This window comes from Tyto alba, unplaced genomic scaffold, assembly GCF_018691265.1.
Source record: "Tyto alba isolate M040663 unplaced genomic scaffold, T.alba_DEE_v4.0 Super-Scaffold_40, whole genome shotgun sequence".
Classification (NCBI taxonomy): domain Eukaryota; kingdom Metazoa; phylum Chordata; class Aves; order Strigiformes; family Tytonidae; genus Tyto; species Tyto alba.
Window position 1 is genome coordinate 40,589,025 of NW_024881316.1, and position 14,532 is coordinate 40,603,556.

General features: G+C 36.9%; 1 protein-coding gene across 3 annotated transcripts in view; it reads right to left on the minus strand.

Moving 5' to 3' along the window:
- LDAH (lipid droplet associated hydrolase) overlaps positions 1-14,532 on the minus strand; it is a 126,666-nt gene that overhangs the window by 41,488 nt on the left and 70,646 nt on the right. The window lies entirely within an intron of this gene.

Sequence of the window (14,532 nt, forward strand, 5' to 3'; positions counted from 1 at the left end):
GGTTTGCAGCGCGATACAGGGAAACTCGGTCTGGAACAAGGGTAGGCACACAGCCCTTTCAAGGAGGGGTGCAGTGGTGCACAACAGTGCTTTTTATGTGTCTTGATGAAGCGGACATGTTCTAAAGCTGGTAATTATTTTATGTTATGATAACAGACTACACCGTAGCCTTAAAATAGAATGAAATTAATTAAAAACCCCACCCACCCTAACCAAAAGTGAACTAACATACCTACTCTTAAATATATTTCAATGTTAAGATCAAACAAATACTCTAGAAGGACACTTGCCAATTTTCTTCTGGAAGTAAAATCATATTGCAAGAACTCACACAAAAAAAAAACCTTCAAAGGCATACAACTACAGTACCTAACAGAAGTATCAAGAAAGTAAAGTAAGAGAGATTCTGGATATTTCATTTGCAGGTAATTAGGTATAAATTGCTGTGCTTTGTTGGTGGCTCAGCATAAACAAAAAAGATGCACATCTGCTTAGTGCACATATCATTCCACGTATTGCACAAGTTAGATTATTATTTTTGTAAAAAATACTTCATAATTTAAGTTTTCTCTCCAATGAGACTCGACTCGTGTATGGCTCAGCACCTGCGTGCAGCTCCACTGCTCTCAGCAGCTACCCAGGGGAAGGCCGGGCATGCCACCAGGAGATGCTTACAAGATATGGGCACAGTAACATAGCAAACAGAAGAAATTCGGGAAATATGAGTAACTTGCCATACTGTACTTTCTACAGGATTTTAAAAGCAGACTTTGAAAGTGCTATTTATATCGAATACAGAACTATTTTAAGAAATCCTTCTACTTTCCAGCTGATACCACTTTGGTTTTAGACAAAGAAAAATACATTCTCAGGCAAATCAATCCAGGGCCTCTTCTTATTAAAGGCAACCAGCCGCTGAAGTATAGGAATGCAAGACTTGTACTAAATTACATGGTAGTTTCGTGATATTTCAGCTAGGAGCTGAACTCAAACTGTTGTGATCTAAAGCAGATTTGACCTGCATTCCCAGGCACACATTAATCCTCTGACATTACAGTTTATAGATACAGGATTAGTTGCTTGGAGTGCTGTACTAACCACTGGGGGAAGTTGCTAAACCTTGGAGGAAAAAGGACAAACCAAGAAAGCTGTTACAGTGAATTCCAGCATTTTTAATGCCACACAAATTTAAAAGATGAGAGGATAAATTTATTTGATTTCTTTTTTTTTTTTTTTTTAATCTTTTGCAGACAATAATAGAAAAATGTAAAATTTGTATTTTCCAAACAGTTATCAGCTATTTCCTGGTTTACTGCTAGATTCCCAAGCCAGGATTTTGAAATGTGCATTCAACTGCAGAATTGCTTAAAGATGTAGTTCAGCTTCTTTGCAATACAACTGCAGATACAACAGATTTAATGTATTTTATTATAATGACACATATGTTCATAAAAAAGTATGTCATATTTGTGTCTTGAAATAAGTAAAGTAGAAATATACAGGTAAAATGAAGGAAATTAGTAAGATTCAAATGCTCAACATCAGTTAATAACCTTTTAACTTTTCAAATGCCAGGATCTTATCTATATGTAATTTACACTAGCTGAAATGAAGTAGATGACACACAATTATATTCAAGTTACAACTTTCAGAATTATTAGAAGACCAATCATTCTGAAGATGAAGGATATGGCCTATCATAAGCACCAGCTATTGTCACACCAACGAATGCCACAGTATATACCATTAAGTAATGTGTAAAGGTTGACTCCTTTATTTATGGAAGCTCTTCTCATACTTAACAGTAGAAGTTTCTTGTGTGATAATGATCAGTCAAAATAAGAAAAATATTACACATAACTAGAGAGGGAAATCCAGATTCACCCAGTTCAAAGTCCAGTGATTTTCATTGGTTAAGCACACAGGAAGGCAGATAGCTGAGCAACTACAGACACCAGTCACAGAGACTCAAGTGGATCTGGGGACTGCTGAAAGTTGGCCAGTGAATCTACTGAAGGTAAACATGCCCTGTGCTCAGGAGTTGCTGAGAGCTGTGGGTCGTATCACCTACTTCTGTTGTGCTTTGGTCAACTTGTTAAAAACCATAGAATTATAGAATGGTTTGGGTTGGAAGGGACCTTAAAAACTATCTAGTTCCACCCCCCCTGCCATGGGCAGGGACACCTTCCACTAGACCAGGTTGCTCAAAGCCCCGTCCAACCTGGCCTTGAACCCTTCCAGGGATGGGGCAGCCACAGCTTCTCTGGGCAACCTGTGCCAGTGCCTCACCACACTCGCAGTAAAGAAGTACTTGTACATGTGTTAGTACATGTGTTTTAATAGTACATGTATTCTTACATTATACTGGAATTGTCACTGTTGATTGCTGTGACAATGAACAGTATTTGTAGAACTGTCATTCAACTTATTTACCAGTTATTTATTTAACATGAAATTAAAGCTCAAGATTTCAACACTCAGGATGACGCATACATTAAAGCTGAACACATAAGGCATAGATGCTCTTTGGGTTAGTCACCAGGCAGCTGCTTCTATTTTCATCATTAATTTTTAACTCTTTAAATTACATAGGGATCAAGACCTGAGTTGTTCAAGGGACTGTAATATGCAGTGTCTCAGAAGTTTTAGATCTTGTTAACAAGAAAAATGTAATATTATGTACAAGCTCTTCACATAATTCAATGTGGGTGCCAAGGCAGCTTCTACTCCCTAGTCAAGCGGTATATATACGTCACTGAAAAAATGAATGGGGCATGGCCTGACCATGTGTCCAGAGAACAAACCGCCCTAGATGCCCAAAATGTTATGCTCTTTATTTCTTCAACACACACCATAGGAGGAAGGTGTGAGGACTTTCAGGGTTTGTTTTGTCACTGTTCATATACTTTGGTATCTAGAGTGATCAGTCCATCAGCTTCAGGTATTTATGATTTGCACAGTAAATTTTACAACACAGAGAGAAGAGAAACTACTTATTTCACAGGAAGAGTGAGCCCTTCAAAGCAAAGAATATTAAATGCCCACTCCCAAAAAGTATAGCATTGACCGAGGAGCTTTGTTTAAGACAGGATCCCTAAATGAATATGGTCCACTTCATGTGATCACTGCTTCATATAAATATTAAAGAATAAAACAAAGCCTTCCTCCAAACTATGTACATAAAGAACATATACATTCCTGTACATCTGGGCTTTCTGTTCAGTTTTTAATGCATCTAAAACAAGATGACAAGGTGACAACTGAATACCTTTAAGTCTTCACTGGATAATGGTTATGTCAACACGGTTTTGGATTTGCAGAAACAGCTGGAAGGATTTCTGTTTTGATTAAAATGAGAACAGAGTACAAAAAGCCAAACAATTAAATTTACAATAAAGTGGTGTTTATCACTGCACAATTTAATAGTCTCAACCACACCAGCAAAGGATTTTTGCAAAATGTTTAAATGGCTTCCTTATAAAAACACTAAAAGTATGCAAATCAGATCAAGCTAAAAAAAAAACCTACAGTAATATTTTTCGTTAGTGCCTTCTACTGAAAGAGTTGAAATATGTCCATCGGCTACAATTTAAAATATGAGTGGGTAATAATATTTGTTATGGGAACCGGTAAACAACAGTGCTGAGGATGTAACAACACACTTGAAAACTGGATGCCACTTACAATCAGTATTCAAAAAAGTGACTTGATTTTCAGAGCAGTTAACTCTTGTGATGCCAGTGAGAGGAGCTCAATACTTATGAAATCAGGCAGTTTTGATTATGCACAAGAAATGCTGGTTACAGATTCTGGCACCTCAGGTGTGAACCCTCCTGAGATCACACAGCTGAGGGCCCAGAGAGAGCTGCCACACAGTGCTGCTTAATATAAAGTGATGTTTTGCTAAGAGAAATAAAACAGGAGAGAAAAGCAGGCAGGATATGAAAAGGCAGACACTGACTGACAGAAAGGAGCAGGAGACATTTTAACAATTTGTTTTAGAAGAGATCCCAAGTAGGTGAATTCCTTAATTACAGCCAGGTTTTCTCAGTCCCATACCTTAGCTCTCAACAGACAGACCATGCCTGCCCATGGAACCTCACAGGCACATTCAGATCTCTCTACCAAAGTCGTAAAACAACAAGACTCTGACTGAAGAGAATATCAGAAAGTGAAACCTTCTCAGAAATAACCTGCTGGTTCACTGTGCTTTAATGGCAGAAGCAGCGGTTGCTGGAGGCTCACATTGACTTCTGAGGGGGGAAGGTTTAGGAACGTATTCACTTCTGATGCATAATCTGTTCTTAATCACTGGGGGTGCAAAAATGGTTAATATGATAACCACCAACAGAAAGAACATAAGGTTCAGATGCAACTCAGAGCCCACGAGGATCTACAGAGATCAAACCACCAGGCAGAAGCAAGGAAGCAATCTATTATGTTTTATAACCGGCGCATCGCACTGACCGATGCCCAGTAAAGAAGCATCCATGCACAGTTCTGCAGCTCATCCGCACACCCCTGCGCCACAGCAATAGCATCACTGTGTCCATGACTTCAAATCACAGGGCTGCAAAGAAAATGAGTGGGGAAGTTTTAAATAAAACTCCTTCAAAACCCTACAAAAAGCAAAAGCTGTGTCTCTGTCAAAAGTAACACTTCTTTTAATACATGTTAGTTCATCCCATATATTAGCTCGTTATTCCTCCGTTGTATTGGAAGAGGAAAAGCTATTATCTATCAGGTGAAACCTAGTAAATTTTTCAAAGATAACATAATGATGCACTTAATGGTAATCTACAGTCTACCCTTGACACGGAATGCCACATGAATCACAATTTCTTTTACTCAGTAAGCAGCAACCTGCAGGCAAAACCATGAGGATCAGGTAGGTATTCCCTGCTTTATTACCACAGCTGTGCCAAGCAGATTCCTAAGAAAATGCACCAGACAAACCAGACAGTGTTGGCTTGGGCTTTCCTCTCACCAGAGTGGGACTTTTGTGACTTGGCTGTTTACTTTGCTCAGTCATGAATTATATATAATACAGTATAGCGAAGCCTAGTGTAGTATAGTATAATATAATACAATATATAATGCAGTAATATTTTAAAATCTTTAATAATTTATTCTTCAACTGTTCAAAATGCCACCTAGTTTGTTGTATCAGCAAGCTGTCTGTCACAGTTCAATATCAACAAACCCACATGATTTCATGACAGCAAAAGAACTAAAGAATGAACACAGTTAACAAAAAAATTATTTCACTCTTGATATAAGGTAAGAACATACTGTGTGCACTTTCTTCTATTTTCTCTTATGGATCTCCTGTGATCCTAAAAGAATGTTGGGGCATATTAAATGGGCAAAAGACAATATCTCAAACATAGCTAATACAAAATCTTGTAACTTAAAATTCCAAAATGCTTTATAATAATTAAGTCCCACAAAGAAGCCTTACCATACTTATTTTACGGATCAATAAATGGAAATTCAGGAAGTCACATGACTTCACATAAAAATTTACACTGTGAAAGTAGAAAGATTTAAAACAACTGTATGGTAAAATTCACAATCCTCTGCCCTAACCAAAGCTTACTTTCCTGGGTAACCAAACTGCTTCTGTAAAATGAAGTGGTAAAAAAAATGTAAATAACCAACATTTTGTAGAAAAGTTTGCATTTTTTTACCATAAACATCACAGTGCCTTAGTTCATTAGTAGCTGCTTAGTTCTTGAATGGTCTTCTGTTGACATCTTCTAATGCACCCTCCCAACGTACTGCTGTGAGGCAGGGGCACGTGCATTTGATTTCACACTTTCAACTTAAATTTTCTACATTTCGTATTTATTAGTGATGAAATTCTCACTTTGGCACAAGATTAATTTATTTTTTTCTGTTCCTTTCATTCCAGACTTTTAATTATGTTACATGTAATCTATGAGATTAAGTGACAGAAAGAAAGATTTTAAAAAAAATTTCAGAGAAAACCCTTTGTATATGAGGAGCATAATTTGCTCCCTGCAGAGCTTAATTTTTTTTCCAAGCAAAAGCACAGTTAGTGTATGCAACTCTGTGAACATGATGTTAAAACTCTAAGTAATACACTTAAATTTTCTCCGATGGGCCAAAGGAACTATTGCTCCATAGGAAAAGCAAGCTTTGACTGCCACTAACAGCATCATGACAATGTCTGCCAGCTCACCTTTACTAAGGGGTATTTGAATTTTCATAGTTTGAAAATGGATTGGATCACGACTCTTGACCACAGGACCTTCTGGTATAGTTTTCATAGGCATACTGAGGATCCAGGTAGGGATAGTGTTTTTCCAGGGAACTGACATGTGCAGGGCTGGGAAGGCGCATGGAGGATGTGCAGATGTTCACAGGCAGAATTTTTCTCACAGTATCTGAAGAAATTATGTTTCAGCTCGGCATAACTACTTAATGCCATCTTTAAACACACAATGACCCAGCCAGCTTTTTTATGTAGGCAAAAGCACAGTAGCGTAAATGCAACAGGATAACAGCATAGAACAATTTGTTTAAAGATTAACATAATTTTAAAAGTCAGGATTTTTTTTTGCTTTTATAAAGACATATATTAATACAAACAATAGTGCCAAAGATATAAAACATCAGTATGTAAACATCAAATGTACTTTTAAGGACTAAGTAGAAAAGCATGCAAGTAGTCCATAAGATCCATTCGCCAAATAAAATTTGGATTGAATTTTGCTTCACAACTTCTGTGTGGTTACCTCTAAAGCATTAGGTCTAGGTATTGCCTTGGGCACACGCCAAGTCCAACACACGCACACACACACGTACACATACTGCCCAGGTACCCGCTTCTAATTTGTTGCTGAATAAATATAGCAAAACCTAGAGATCCCCATCCAGTACACTGGTTACATGAATATTAATGACGTCTCACACTAAAAGAGCAAATTCATAATTAAACATAATAAAGTAGGTGCATACGCACAGAGCTGAGCTATGGACAGAACAAGAGTATGACACAGTTTTCTTTATGGTATCAGTACAGATATAACCTAAGCTTTATCATATAAGAAACGTGGAATATTGACTGTCCTACGTGATTTTTATCCCTTGCATGTTTTCTATAAGTAGAAAGAGGTTAAACTACTTGACAAAATTTTATCACCTATGCTTGTGGCTTCCAGTTTACATCATAGCCTCCATAGTGGTAAACTAAACTAGGCAAGGACCTACAGTCCAGGACCAGAACTTTTTAGTATGTCCTTTGGCATGATGTTGGCCAAAACCAGCCAGCACTTTCCCAGACAATGTCTGGGCACAGGTTAGAAAATACTGCAGACCAGGAACTGTTCTTAACAGAAGATGTGTGTGAAGCAACCATGGTTGAGGCTGGGGGGAAAGGAGAAGGCTTCACTATTGGAATATAAGTTATATTTTACCATTTGCTGTCAAGAGCCACAAGATGTGCCCCAATACGTTTTATACGGAAAAATGATTTAAATAATAGTTTTAGTGTATCTACCTCACTCAGACAGAACTATCTCAAACTGTTCTGAGGGATTTAATAATTGATTTTGTCTAAGTGAGATTCTAAACACAGTGTATGCCATCCCTGGCAATTATATGCAAATCCTCCCTTCTGTTATCGAGAGATCATTCATCAGATGCTCAGCAAGGAAAGAAAGAGTCATTAATTCCATATGCCTTTACATACATACATGTTAATGAAACTGCTGAAATCACACCATGAAACAGTGGGAAAATGAATGAGAACAAACCTTTGCCCTTTTCAGAGTTCACTTTGGCTCAGATTCATTAAGTTCACTACTGGCCCTTAACCAAGGTGCCTAAGTTAGAAGTTAAATTACCCGAGACTCCCAACTGAAGTCAGTCATGGACAGATACTCAGAAGATGTCAGATGAACTGAAAACTCTTTCTAGTAGTCTTCTGTCTCTCATTAACCATACAGAGAACGGAAGACTTCTGATTAGGAGCTTCATCACATAGAACAAAATGAGACCCTTCCATGGGAGAAGCAGCAGAGCATATTTTTCAACAAGTACTTTTTATGGGAGCAAATACTACTCTAAAGCAGTATTTGAGAGTAAGCATTCTCTAGAAAGGCCTGTTCATAGCAGTGTATCATTTCCAGAACTGAAAAACACTGTAAATATACTAGAGCCAATTAACATTGCAATGTATAAAGACTGGAATTTAGTATTTAGTTCTGTAAAAGCTGCAGATACACAATAATTCCCAGGTTCTGGTCTTGAATGATTTGGAATTACTAAACATCACTTCAAACTACATGCATAGTGTCTAGAAAGCACATGACATGAAAATCCAGGTTAGCACTACTAATACCAGTGCATGTCCACAATTGTACTGTGTTTCATTTTAATTTCTGTGCAGTCTCTCAATTCTAGGCTTCCTCTGCCACTGAAGCAAATTAGCTATATCGTAACTTTCACTGATATACAGAAAAACTTGTATACCGCTTTTCTATTACTTTTTAGTCAAGCAAAGTCTGCATTTGCACTAAAGGACCTTGACATTAGTCTGCTTAGAAATCAGAAACATCTTATACTTTTGGTCAACGTTTGCAGATCTGAGCTTCAAATTAGATAGGCAGTGGAAGAAGAGAAGCTGGGGGTATTTCATAATGACTGTCACTACCTCTCTTGTAGCTAGATTGCAGTTTTCAGTGAATGTAGTGCTTCAGTGCATGCCAAACCAGCTTTCTGAGATCCAACCTGGGTACGTGCTTCATGATGCTTAAGGTAATTTTTCCAAGCAGAAGTACAGAAAAAAAAAAAAAAAAAAAAAAGGGAAAAAAGCAGTATTATAATGACATTCTGTCAAGTTAAATTTGATACTTTAATTATTCAGGCCACAGAACCAACTCAGAAGCTATTGCTATCTTAAAATATGCTCAGGAAAAATAATCTAAAGCATGAATGAGTGGGAAAAAACTTGGCAAGTAATACAGCTGGAAGGACACATGGAAGATGGTGAACAGCAAATGATAAGCAAGTTTGCAGTATGATATGGTGCAGAAAGCAAGAGAGAAGCTCTGCAAGGTAATGTTACATATAGTGAGGAAACACATCACAAATGCCAGAGGAAGCTCTATCTCCTTGGGAGACAATGCAGATTGCATTCTGTGCTGTACATTTTAAAAGGTAAGATTTCAACCAAAAGCTAGCTACAAATACAGCATAAAATTGATGAAGGGCTTGAATGAAAAGATTTCTGAAGGAAGTTATATATAGAGAGAGGAATATGAATAGCTTGGCAAAATGGGAGCAAAAAGGCAATGGGGCAGAAAACTGTATCCACAAATTTTTAAGGGCTATAAATGCAAAGGATGCAAAATTATATTTTGGGTGGGACAAGTGACACAGGTAGATGTGATGGAAAGAGGTGAAAAAATTCAAATGTTAAAGCAGGTATCAGAAGTCAGTGTTGACATAAACTTTTACCCTGCACCAAGCTATCAGGTCCCAGCTGAGGAAGTGTTACCAATAGGAATGGTGCAAGAGAGAGAAATGCCACCTTACATGGATGTGACAGACACTCTTGATTTCCAAGCCCAGAATGCTGTATCAGAAAGCTGTAAAAAAAGCTAACATAAGGCCTAATAATGTTTTTTATATATTCACTTCTCTCACGCAACTACACTGTCCTAGGACAAGAACATATTACATACAGTGACTAAACTAATAAGCCAGGAAGAATGTAAATGAAATGTGTTGACTTAAAATGTTTTGGGTTTTTATTCTTTGTGGGTTTTTTAATTCTTGAATGAAATTGAGAGCACCACAGAAAAAATATTTCACTCTAATTCAAAGGATGCTGTTAACAAAATGGACAAAGGATGCTGTTAACAAAGTGCTGTTAAGCAGCACAATACTGATCACTAAACCTAGTCTAAAACCATTCTGCATTTCCTTCCCATCAAACTGTAAGAAATCCTCCAGCACCCAATGACATACTTTGTGATGCTTTGGTAAAAGATCCAAACCCCCAAAAGCAATGATCCAGCACTGGATAAGAAGATGGCAGACTCACAGCACTACCACTGGCATGGGGTCCCTTTTCTGATATGGAACTCATGAAATTAAAATATTAAAAAAATCCCAGGAAAGTTGTTTTTTTTTCAGCCAACAGAAAATGCTACCAAAACAAAACACAGAGATCAGTGCTGATGGAGAATTCCTTCGTGATTTCAAATCTCTGATGAATTTTAGTCTAAGTATGTAAACAAGACACACCAGTTGCCATCTGCATGGTTTTCAGTATTATGGGAAACACTGTATACACTGTTTATCTGTGGTCAACTTTTACTGCTTCCAAGGAAGGCGACCGAGGCCACAGAATCTTTACCTCAAGTCAGGGCAAGAAATATTTCTTGGACAACTATGAAAAAGTCCACAAACAGGAGTTTAGGTACTGAAATATATGACATACTAATAATTAAATTTCATACATATATATATATGAATAATATTCATACATATATGTACAAATAACATGTACAATATATAATTTAAATATATGAACTTATATGAGTATACATGGTGCAAAAACTGCAGCAACTATAGCAAACATAGTTTCTTACCTTTTTTACAGTCCTTTCCATTAACTACTCAAATTCACTAAAACCAACATAGTTTTCTTGCTGTGACTTATTTGGATGATTACTTCAGGTTTAATATTTTCATGTCCAGAAACCAGTTTCAAATATCTGAATTTATTTATATCTGTCTGATCCTATATAAATATTGCATTGTAATACGATAATTGCATAACAATTCTATTTTTTCTCGGTATTTACTCCTCGTAATGCTTCTAGAAGATACTCGTATACATGTTCTCTTTTTAATGAGGTTAGATGAGCCAAGGTATCCTGAGCTCCTCCCATTATTTAGGTTCCTTATTATTGTCCTAGACTTTCCCTCTACTTTTTCAGTCTGAATTCATCTTTCTTGGACACAGCTGGCTAGAAATTACCTTGTATGATATTACTTATGCTTTTCTGTCCTATAAACCATGTTATGCTGAATTAAATTACATATGAGTTCTCTCCATGGTGACAGATGTCATTCATCTTCACAAGAGCACTGATGGAGACTCTTAGCCCTCTACTGTATACTTTGTTACTTCACGCATGCAGTGAGAAAAGCAGGCTTTTCTTAAACCTTATATGTGCAAATATGACTCATGAAATGTATATGAAACAGTAAATACAGAAAATATGAAGATAACATTTTTAAGCCCCACTCCTGCACACCCAGACTTTTGATTCTTACAATACGTGTACAACAGATGAGGCTGCCTCCTTAAAAGAGCTCTACTGATATGGTTGTCTTCTCAACTTTCTCACTCTTGTTCCTCGGCTAGATTGTCACTCAGTGGTCAAACTAGAGCACAGTCAGCAAGAGCCGAGGCAGGGGAGAAGTGGTAGCCAAGCTCCAATCAATGTCTCCTCTAGAGATCTGCAAAGCAAAGTAACTAGAAATGCGTAATATACTTCCAGCAAAACACCATTGCCTTAATATTGTGTTGCATCACGTCCTAAGCTCCAGTTGGCTGTGTGACAAGGGCTGTCTCCTGTTCGAAGTGCTGTTTTCCATTTATCTTTGTCTGATGTCAGGGATGTCTCTGCCTCTTGGCATCTGATGTATTCTCCTTTGTTCATACTTAACCTCATGTTTTTATAGTTAAAATTACTCATAGCATAATCTAATAGATTCAATTCAGTTCAATCCAACTCAGTTCAATTCCTGCTTTGGATTTGAACAAAACAGGCAAAAGGAAAATTAGCATAGCGTGTGAGAGGCCACACTTGTTTCTCTGTGACTGCAGGTACAACCCGCACAGACCCGTTCTCACCTCTATAAAACTTGATGACTATTACTGACCTTGAGGGAGATGGTTAACTTAAATATTTCTCCATTGATTTGAATTACAAAAGACAGAACTTTGGATACTTCAACAGGCTGAATTCAGAGTAACAAATTCAAACAACCACATGTCCAATGATTTTATCTATTTCTATTTGGACATACGCATAAAATATCAGTTATATTGGTTCTACAGGAAACCGTATACCTACATATATACTTCCTTACACATTCCAGAGAAGGTTCCCCTAAGAAACAACATACGTACGAACCGTCCTGAAAACATCAGAAATACATTGCTTCCAAACATTTAAACGGTATTAACTTCCTTCAAGATACAGGACACACAGATATTCATCTTGTGAAGTTGTGCATAAACTTCACATCTTCCCAGCATGCTTCTGTGGTATTAATTTTTGCAAAATATAAGGTCATGTAAGATTTTTTTTTTTTTTTAAAGGGAAGATTAAACAAGTGTATGGACAATGCTGTCTTCATTGATATTAGACAAAGTCACTATTTGTAAATGGCACATACATATATGTGAGCCAAGCAACTGTTTATGAAATTTAAGGGTGTATGTTTTTTGCGTATGCTGGTTGATAATTTCCCAACCATCAGTTTTCTTGTACATTCCTTTTGAAGTAGTCAAATGTAGTACAATGGATCACAACAAACTGAATTTTTATCTTTCCCCACTCTACAGGCCTATTCACAAGGACGTATCTTTTCCTTGCTTTTCATGACTTAATCAGAGAAATATTATTTAAAAAAACTTAAGAAGCATGCCCTGCTTTCATACTCTGCCCCTCATATATTCTTTGCCTGAAGTACATCACCATTTCTGGCACAAGTTAGTCCAAGGCATTCTTTTAGCTGTAGCACATACACTAGCTACAAATAGCCATGCTATTTCTTACTATTGAAATGCAGAAGCAAGATTAATATACTGAAACACCTCACAGGCAGATAACTTGTGCTGTACTTTTACAGACTATCCTGGAAAAAGAAGACAGGAATAGTTTAAGATATGTAAACTTTTAGCCGATGCTATTCAGTGACAGGAAAACAGAAAAACTCAATTTCTTAGCTGATGGAAAATGTCAGGACTCCCTTGTGTAAACCAGTAGAACTATGACCATTTTTTTTCAGCAGCAAAGAGTCTCCTTAACTCAGCAGTGTATCTGGCACAGCTTTGCTTCTACTCTATGTGGTAGAAAGAAGAGAATAATTTAGCAGAAAAAGCAACCAGTAGAATGCCTTGAAAATAAGTTACTGTACCAGTTCCACACCATTTTAAAAATTACACTTTCTCCCAGTCTGTCCATCTATCACTCATCCTAAAGTTTATTGCATTCAATATATCCAATATTATCATATAAATTACATTTTCAATATCTGAATTTGACCTACTATTTTCAAATATATATAAATGACACATTTTCAAATGAATGAGAACTTGGGTTTATTTTTTTTTACTATTTTCTTTCAGCTTCTACCTGACAATATAAATAGCAGGCAATATTCTCATCTGTTTCAAATGCTGTACAGTGATCACAAGGTTTTTCCATGTCCTGGCACCTTCTTTATTTAACATATATTATCCAATTTTATTTGAAGTACATCTTTAATGCCCCAGGCCTCCAGTGCTTCCTGGCAGTTCCACTTGGAAACAAAATTCAAGGACCAGCATTTTTTTTTAATGTATTTGTATTTCAAACTGTAGTCTTTGGTATAACAACTAATACAGTGCTGGGTACAATGATTACATCCCTAGGTATGTAGGCCTGAGTGTCATTTGCACCAAGGTGAGGTGTAACTAAATTTATGTCTACTTTAAAATCACTTTCCACTGACTTAGCATAAATTTGATTTTGAGCCTTATATTTTGGATTCCTGTATCCAAACTCACTGGACCAGACATATGATGAGTCCTTTTAAAATGTGAACCACGATCAGGCTTCTACAGTATTAACTTTGCGCAATATTACTAGGTATATACTAAAACTTACTCTGCAGAGTTTAATTACAGAACTAAAATAAGATAAAAATAACTCAGGATATATCTTGCAGTAGTAAGAAACTGAGAGGCATGAAAATCTTGGTAGTATCTAACTTCAGCTGCTAAGAGTAAGTTTGCCAACAGTGGTCACAAGCAGAGTAACTGAAAAGGTAAAGCCCTAACGAGACTGCAGTGTGTCCCACACCCTGCTGAATGCTTCTGCTCCTCTTTGGTTCCACCCGCTGTTTGGTTGGGTGTGATCTTGCTCCTGTTGAAACTAGTGGCAAATTTCCATCAGCATAATGGGCCTTAATTCTGCCCCATGAATAAATTCTGATTAAAGGATTTATTTTTCAGTTATTAAATATGACAATCTAGAGTCAATGTAGATCTCACCAATGACACAATATTCCTAGCTCTAGAGACCAAGATTCTCTTATCTATTCTTGGATAGACAGACGAAGACCATGCCTGATGTAAAACACCATTGTAGTTACAAAATAACCTCTTGGATTGAGAAGTAAACTGAGACCTTTGACAATTCCCTTTGAAATCAATATGCTTTCAATCACACCTTTCAAAACATTGTCAAGTATCTTCCGTAATACCTGACTTCCAAC